The sequence below is a fragment of the Physella acuta genome, unplaced genomic scaffold, assembly GCF_028476545.2.
Source record: "Physella acuta isolate Inbredline_101_S28 unplaced genomic scaffold, ASM2847654v3 ptg000549l, whole genome shotgun sequence".
Lineage (NCBI taxonomy): Eukaryota > Metazoa > Mollusca > Gastropoda > Physidae > Physella > Physella acuta.
In genome coordinates this window covers 362,168-371,414 of record NW_026732068.1, presented here as the reverse complement: position 1 = coordinate 371,414, position 9,247 = coordinate 362,168, and the positions used below count along the sequence as shown (strand labels likewise).

Sequence of the window (9,247 nt, the reverse complement as noted above, 5' to 3'; positions counted from 1 at the left end):
GATTCCCCCCCCCATACATACACTATCTTCTCACCTATTGATAGAGATCCCCCATACATACACCATCTTCTCACCTATTGTGTGAGCCCCCCCCCATACATACACCATCTTCTCACCTATTGTGTGAGCCCCCCCCCCCATACATACACCATCTTCTCACCTATTGATAGAGGCCCCTCCCCCATACATACACTATCTTCTCACCTATTGTGTGAGCCCCCCCCCCCATACATACACCATCTTCTCACCTATTGATAGAGGCCCCTCCCCCATACATACACCATCTTCTCACCTATTGTGTGAGCCCCCCCCCCCATACATACACTATCTTCTCACCTATTGATAGAGATCCCCCATACATACACCATCTTCTCACCTATTGATAGAGGCCCCCCCCCATACATACACCATCTTCTCACCTATTGTGTGAGGTCCCCCCCCCATACATACACCATCTTCTCACCTATTGTTGAGCCCCCCCCCATACATACACCATCTTCTCACCTATTGTGTGAGGCCCCCCCCCATACATACACCATCTTCTCGCCTATTGTGTGAGGTCCCCCCCCCATACATACACCATCTTCTCACCTATTGTTGAGCCCCCCCCCCCCATACATACACCATCTTCTCACCTATTGATAGAGGCCCCTCCCCCATACATACACCATCTTCTCGCCTATTGTGTGAGCCCCCCCCCCATACATACACCATCTTCTCATCTATTGTGTGAGGACCCCCCCCCCCATACATACACCATCTTCTCACCTATTGATAGAGGCCCCTCCCCCATACATACACCATCTTCTCGCCTATTGTGTGAGCCCCCCCCCCCCCCATACATACACCATCTTCTCATCTATTGTGTGAGGACCCCCCCCCATACATACACCATCTTCTCACCTATTGTGTGAGGTGTCCCCCCCCCATACATACACTATCTTCTCATCTATTGTGTGATGGCCCATGAAGAACATAATGGACATTTTGTAACATATGTTGCCCGTGTTAAAGATCGTCAGATAGCTAACTACTCGTGATGGCGATCTGGTTCTTATTGTCTCTCTTTTCTTATTAAAACTTTTTTTTTATGTTTTGATCTGTGGATTTTTTTTTTCAATTTCCTCTTTAAGCTAAGTTTTATTAAAAGCTGTAGCTCAACTCTGTCATGACATTCATGGGCGGAGAAGGAGGGGTGGATGTATACTTACAAATCAAAAAGTGCTTTTTTTAAAAATGAAAATTAACGGTTATTTTGTTCTTTTAAAGAATTATTTTAATATGAGTAGAGTTAGTGTTTGAACTTTTAATTTGTTCATTTGTTTTTGTTTTCACTTTAGTATGGACATGGCTAAAACAAACAAAAAATTGAAAATATAAAAGATTATGATATCCTGATTCTAACTTAGTTATAAATATCAGCTGTCGTACGCATACAGACAACTTTCATTTTTTTTTAATTTCTAAATATGGAAAAACAAATGTAAGACAAGTTCACGATCACAGGTAAATAACGGATCACTAATACAGGTAAATAACAGATTACATGCTAATTATGGTAAACTATCAATTAAATTTATTTTTACACTGCTTTCGTAATGTTGTTTACTAATTTTGCTGACTTTTAATTGGTATTTAAATAAAGTAAAATTGTTACGCTCTATTCTACCCCACAAAAATTTTCCCAAAGTATTTATAAACTACGTTTGTATTACAGTATCCTCAAATATAAAATATGTTCACTAATATTGATTAATGAGTGGCTATGTAAAGGGGATTCATAAAAGTTATAAACAGTCCAAAGTTAATATAAACAAACGTGTACAAAGTTAAATTAGTTTCCTTTATTTCGCAACGACACAATCATATACTAGCAAACGAGTGACACACTACCATGCGCATTGTATTTGTACAGATACATAACACAATTGTTGTCACACTTTGAGGACCTTTGATACAGTTTTCCTACATTATCTTTCACGTGACTCTGTGGATTAAGAAAAAAATAATGTATGATTTCAACTTATTACATATTTCAAATAGTTTAAACAGTACTCGACGCCATTTTAAACTATCTTAATAACGTGCTACTTAATATCTATAATAAAGTTGTGAAAAAGCTACTTAATTTATATAAATGTATACACTATCTTGAATACACTGTTGTACATTAAAAGCAACACATTCATAGACCATGCAGCCCAACAAAATGCTATTTCTATCACTTTGAAAATTTATTTCGCTTTTCGTTGTTTAAAAACATACACTGTAGTGTAGCTTAGTAAACTATTTTACGAAAATATTTTAGTCATGAGCTCTTTAATGAGTGAGGCAGGCGCTAAACATACCCAACCGTCTACAGTACTCTACAGCATACAGATGTGTAAAGGCGTTCTATTTTCATCATATAGGCCTACATAAATATATGCTCGAAACATGTTATTTATCTTTTGAATTGCTTTTAATATACAGTTTCACATTATCAATAGTTACTGTTGTATTTTATAGGATATATTCTGTTTTGTAAATAAGATGAACATTCATTCAACGTGAGTTTTAATGTTTCTTTAAAACTCAACCCAAATACCTTGAAACACAGGAACAAGAAAAAGTAACAACACAAACGCTACAAAAGTAAAGTTTGGACAACAAACCTGGTGAATATATTATGCGCATGGGCAAGGCGCCGTGATACACATACATCCGATTGGGTTGGCTGTGGGATAAGGATTAAAAATGTTTGGTTAGAGGGTATTGTCGTCTGTTGGTAAATGTACACGTGAAATGTATACGACGGACAAATAATACTAAATGTTCTCTGAGAAAGCAGTTTCAGTCATTGTTAAGCTTTTAATAATATAATCCAGGGACGGGGGTACGGAACGCACCGTAACACCCTACCTAGTGACGCCATTTGTCGTTGTTCTTCTTTAAAATGTATGCAACCAAGAGATATGTTAAAATCATATTTATGCAGCGAAACAAAAGAATATAAAGAGGTAAGCATATTATAACTGCAAGTTCTTTATATAAATGAGCATGGTAAGCTGAATTTATTAACCCGCTGTTACGGACATTTACATTTGTACACATATCTATTGATCGTGTCGCAATATCGTGTATAGTTATACTTTCTATTGAAATATCAAAATGTAACTATAACAATACTTAGTCTATGGCTACTACAAAGCCACAACTTCTTAATGTTAGAGTATTTAATCTTGGACCAGTAAAGCTGGTAGTCTCCAAACATACAAGAGTTACCCGTAGGGCTGGTCCGAGAATTTTTTAAAAACTCCCTCACGTATACATATAAAATGACAGGTCAAAATGAATTAAGTTAAAATATTACAGCGTCTGGTATAGAAGCAATATGATTAGATAAACTGAGCCCAAAACTTTAACTAGATCAAATAACATTTCCCTTTCGTGCCCAAGACACGTGTGGCAGATGAAGTAGAATTCAACTGCTTCAGAGATCTGAGCATAAGAAGGGATAGCGTGGTCAGCACTATGGATCCCAGTAAATATAGATCTAATCCTTAATAGAACTTTGAAGTAACTCATAATTGATTTTAAAAATTGCAAGTACTCTGGCATATAATAATTATTTTAATTTAATAGGAGGCTGTTGTTGTTGTTTTACTTATATTATCTTTTATTGTAAAAAACCAACTTACCACTAGCTGTAACAATAAAATAGCAAACGGTAACGACAACAACGACAGCGGCGATAATGGCTTTCATCTTCAGTGTGTAGATCGTAATGTTCTAGCAACGATTTTCTCAATGATTGAAAAACCTTATACGTGCAGCGTCTATTTTATATCGGAGTCTGAAACCACGCAGCTGTTTAAGACTGCTCTCTAGGCTGAAGGTTAAGTTTGTTCTTATCTGAAGATGTCAGTGGATTATCGTGATACAAAAATTGCTTTGTAGAACATATTACAATTTTCTTGAACACTGACTTTATACGTCAAGAAAATCTAATTTTTCAAGATGCAAATAGCCTATAGTGAGAATATGATGCTGACTTGTCCACGGCATTATACCATTGGTAGACTGTAGGTTCTTTGTTGTTAAATTGACGCCATGTGCTTAGATAGATAAAAATGCTGGCAGTACTACATATGTATGTGCGTGTATTTTCGCTTTAATCATTATTGGCGTTATGCACTTTTGCCGAGATTTTGAAATTAGTTAAATAAATAAATAATTAAACAATAATTCCCCTATCACTCATTTTATGAGTAATAATATTAAAATCTATTAATATTGCATTTATCAGAAAAAGAGAATTTAACGAAATAGACGCACTGAACTTGATATATAAAATAAAAATTTAACGTATGCGAACGAACTGTTTTTACATTAACTACATCGAAAAATCATAAATATTACAATTAAAAGAAAAACTTTTACACGTTCTATAATACATTTACATAAACTAGTCCAAAAACTAGTCCAAATTCTCATTATACAAAAGGTAACAGATGCAACAGACCCTTTTAAGAACCTCCTCTAAGTGTTGTTGTGGGTCTTGATTTTTTTTTTAAACATGCCGTTCTGTTATAGTCTGATTCAAGTGGTAGTGCCATACCAAAGCTTACTGGTATAGACGAATGTTTTAGGAAGCTTACTTTATTATCTTTTAGGCTTTTAATTGTAAGGGCAATAATTGCCATTATCGTTGTATTTTCTTAAACATGAATAGCTTCCCTTTCAGAACTGAACAACCTTCTTTACAAATTCCATATACAAAATAGATCACTAAATGCCATAATGTATTAAATATAGCGGCTAACGTGTAAAGTTATATTTGTTCTCAACATCAGATTATTGAATTTTTCTATATAAAAAAAAAAGCTGGAGAAAAATATTTATTCTGCTCATTCAAGGGACATAATGTACTTTTAAAAAAAAAACATTTTACCACGTGGAGTTGTCCCTAAATGACGCCACACTTTCAGATGACGAGTTACTGGCGATGACGTGGGGGGGGGGGGGGTCTGACTTCTGTGACAATTTGTGTCGCATTGGATTAAGGGGTTTCAGGAAGGGTGACCTCATATTTTTTACATACATTTTTAGAAAAGCATTTTTTTTTTTTTAAACTGAATTGAAGAAGTTTTTTTTAAAAATATACATCCAATCTGGGGTGCATTGCAACTGAGCAAAATAAAATTGTTTTATAATAAAATCAGCAAGTGTTCAGCATAATAAAAACGTATCAAATTGTAAATGACCATACAATTCTTGCCTTTATTTGATTAGTGTACAACTGCGGGAACAACATAATAGCGAATAATCAGCATTTCTCGACAGATTTCACACTCCTTAAAGGTTCTTGGTAGTCGGAGGCACATTACATTATTTTACGATGGTCTCTGTGAATGAGGAAACATCAACTATAATTACATATGTTTTAATATTTAAAAAAAAATTATAATTACACTTGTTAAATATTTGAAATAATAAGTCATATTAAGAATAAAGATTCCTCTTTAGACCTATCGATCCATTGGGCAGATGAAGTGGAGTTTATATGTTTCTTGACCTCTGCATACTATGGATGGTGTGGGCAACTCTTTGCCCAACATAAGTCAGGTACCCATCAAGCTGGGTGGGCAAATCCTAACAGAGATCCGAACTCGAGACCTTGCAGCTAATCGCTCTACCATTCGATTACGTGTTTTAAATGCATCTAGGGAAACATTTCTTTGAGTAAATCCAATACAACTAGAACATGACGGTGGCTGTCGCAAATTTCATACCACAAAGCTGATATTCGCTAACTGTAGTGGCGATACCCCATCTGAGACGTAGCCATCCATTCCGGCGTCCGGGGCGAATTATTAACTTTTCACACCCCGTGTATAAAGTTATTTACATTGACAAAACAGCACCCCCCACCCCTCTTTACCAGTCAATGTCCCTTAACGGTTTTTATGTTGGTATAAAACAATTGAGGTTGAAAACAGTTAAATAAGCCTGTGAAGTTAAGTAACAAAATACTTTCTTAACTTCCATTGTGTTTAGGTAATGCAGCTCTAAAGGTCCTACCCCGTTCGGCATCCTAGACTCGTCGCCCGGAGTGGTCGCCCAACCTGACCTCCCCTAGCTACGCCTCTGCACCCCATCTATAAATATTTTATTTAGCTTAAAGATGGGTACCTGACTCACGTTAGGCAAACAACAGCTGCCGAGGTCACTGAAACAGGTGAACTCTACTTCACCTGCCCGATATGTCTTGTGCACGAACGGGAAAAGAGGATGAGCTGATGGGGCCTTTAACAAATATTTAGTAACGGGAAATGTAAAACGATTCTCAGATAGCATAAGGCCGTGGTTTAAATGACGTTAGTGCATGGGCTAGGGATAAGGTCAGGATCAGGTTTATGAAAAAAAGTTAGAGTTACAATTGCAGTAACGAAACTAGCAACAGTATCCTGCCGAAGTTATCTTAAGTTTCCTCAAAAGTAAAATGAGCACCTACCCATGACCATCCGCAGGGGCAGGGGGCCCGTACACACTTACAGTTGGGGGGAATATTGTCGAAGAAGTCGACGCCTGTAATAAGGAAAAAATCTGTTACAAATTGTCTGACATGGGATGGCGTGATCAGATAGTAGAGCATACGACTGCTAACCCGAAGGTTCGAGTTCGTATCTCGTAGAACATCACTGAGTCCACCCAGCTCTGATGGGTACCTGGCTCACGTTAGCGGTTGGGCATAGTACTGCAGAGGCGTAGCGAGGGGGGGGGGGGGGGGGCGGGGGGAACATATGTCCCCGGGCGCTGACCTTAGGGGGGGGCGCCAAAATCGGTTGGAAAAACAAATTGAAGGTTTGAGGGGGGTGTGTAAATCAAAAGTTCGAGGGGGGTGGGAGTGCAAATCGAAACTTTGAGGGGGGTGCAAGTCGAAATTTAGGGAGGGGGGTGCAAATCGAAAGTTTGTCCCCGGGCGCCGGGAAGGGTCGCTACGCCTCTGTAGTACTGACCACACTATTAAACTGGTCCCGCATAAAGTATTCACTTCAGTATTTATTTTTTTTACGTTAATCTGTTTATTGTTGTAATGAAAAATATTGAAATATGTATTAAACTTGACGTCTTAAAATGTTGTTATCAATAATAAATTACGTATATTTATTTATCAATTAATTAACATTTTAATTATGATTTAATTAAGCTGAAAATAAAAATAAAAATTTCAAATTTTGTAAAATATCGTACCTTGTGTGGCTACTATGAAATAGCAAACAATGAGTGCAACCACGATCGCGGTTATTATGACTTTCATCTTCGATCCGTGTTTGGTAAATGAACATGTGAGCTGTTTTCTTGATGAGGCCACTAATTAACATGTGTGTGTCGCAACTCGCTGTTACTTTGTTGAATAAAGCAGGGAGGTAACCATGGACGTCTTAAGCACTTAATGGGAAATAACTCTATCATTAAAGATCACATTTTTGTAATGTTAAGATGTTAGTTATTTAATTATATAATTCTTTAAATTACCTAATGGACACAAACGAGTTGTTAAGAATCCTTTCATCATATTGTTGGTTTGGATACAAAACGTGTTTTATTTTTAGATTTTGCAATCAAAGCGGCCAGAAAAACAACAAAAAATGAAAACGTAAGCCAAAAATAATTAAGAAATTAATTAAAATTAGGCTCATTGAGTTAAAGTTGATATTCGACAAAACTTGGAAATAATACTAACCAAAGCACTCGTAGCCAAATTAGAACCACACCTACCAAAACTAATACATACAGACCAACAATGCAGCGTCACAGGCAGAAACATACAGAACCACAACCATCTAATTAGGGACATTATACAATACACACACGAGAAAAACACGCAAGCCTGCATTTTAACATTAGACCAAGAAAAAGCATTTGACAGAGTCTCACATAAATACCTACACAAAGCACTCAAGACATATAATTTAGGCAGTTATTTCAACACTTGGATCAAAATAATTTACACAAATGCAAAAAGCCACCTCCTTATAAACAGTAACATAACCAGACCGTTCAGTATAGACAAATCAGTTAGACAAGGATGCCCCCTATCACCCATATTATATATTTTAACCCTAGAACCTTTATTAGAAAACATCAGACGAGACGCAGACATTAAAGGAATAGACATACCGAACTTGACGAATAAAAAGATATTAGCATATGCCGACGACACCGCCTTTACTTTGCAGACGGAAAACTCAATAAAATTAGTGGTAGGAAAATTCATTGACTATGGACAGGCTAGTGGAACAAAAATTAACTTAGACAAGACAGAAATTATGGGACTAGGACGTTGGAAAAACAGACAAACATATCCACTAAACATGACAGCTAAAAACGAATTACACATATACGGCATAACACACCAGAACAATCCCTCGCTGGAAAATAACAAAAGATGGAAAGAAATTATAAACAAAATTAAGAAAACTATAGACTTCTACAAGTACAGCACAACAACAATTTTTACAAGAGCCGCAATCACAAACAGATACATTATACCCCAAATAACATACACCGCCACAGCCCAAACAGTCCCAAAACCAACAATCAAGGAAATAAACAAGCTCATTAGGAGATATATCTTCCAACACACTATAGGCAACATCAGTCACAACACACTAGTCCAAAGCAAAATACACGGGGGAATAAATCTACACGACATACAAACTAAAATAAATACATTTAGGCTAACACATGTAAACAGAATAATTAGCGAACCACACCACCACCCATTAGCACATTATTACATAGGGATTAATCTAAATAAACATATAAAAATTAACAACAACTCCCCACATTTCATAGGACAAAAATTAAACAACTTCTATACAGAATGTATACAAATCTTTAAAACTAACGAAAACCTTTTAAAAAAGAAATCTCAACAGATTTATAGGAAATTAGTACAGAAGCTTGCCACCCCTCTTTACAATAGAATATCCTGGTGCAGGACATTCGCTTTAACAGACACGACGGACACTTTTAAAAACCTTCATTTCAAAACAATAACACCTAAGGAAAGGGAAATAACATACAGACTGATTTACAACACAACACCACTGAGACACGGACACCAACACAAGACCAACACACCACTAGCGACACGCAAACAAAAATCCCTATGCTATCTATGCAAACAAGACACCCCAGAAACAGAAACACACATCTACCTAGACTGCCCAACCATCCAGACCATGAAGAAAACGTT

General features: G+C 36.7%; 2 long non-coding RNA genes across 2 annotated transcripts; both read right to left on the bottom strand.

Annotated features, from left to right (window-relative positions):
• Nucleotides 1–1,837: 1,837 nt before the first annotated feature.
• Nucleotides 1,838–3,853, bottom strand: LOC131946268 (uncharacterized). The gene is made up of 3 exons (XR_009387685.1): nt 3,681–3,853; nt 2,655–2,716; nt 1,838–1,987 (listed from the first exon to the last, which is right to left on the bottom strand). It is a non-coding gene; the product is annotated as an uncharacterized LOC131946268 (long non-coding RNA).
• Nucleotides 3,854–5,332: 1,479 nt separating this feature from the next.
• On the bottom strand, nt 5,333–7,359 carry LOC131946272 (uncharacterized). The gene is made up of 3 exons (XR_009387689.1): nt 7,237–7,359; nt 6,497–6,570; nt 5,333–5,387 (listed from the first exon to the last, which is right to left on the bottom strand). It is a non-coding gene; the product is annotated as an uncharacterized LOC131946272 (long non-coding RNA).
• Nucleotides 7,360–9,247: the final 1,888 nt, after the last annotated feature.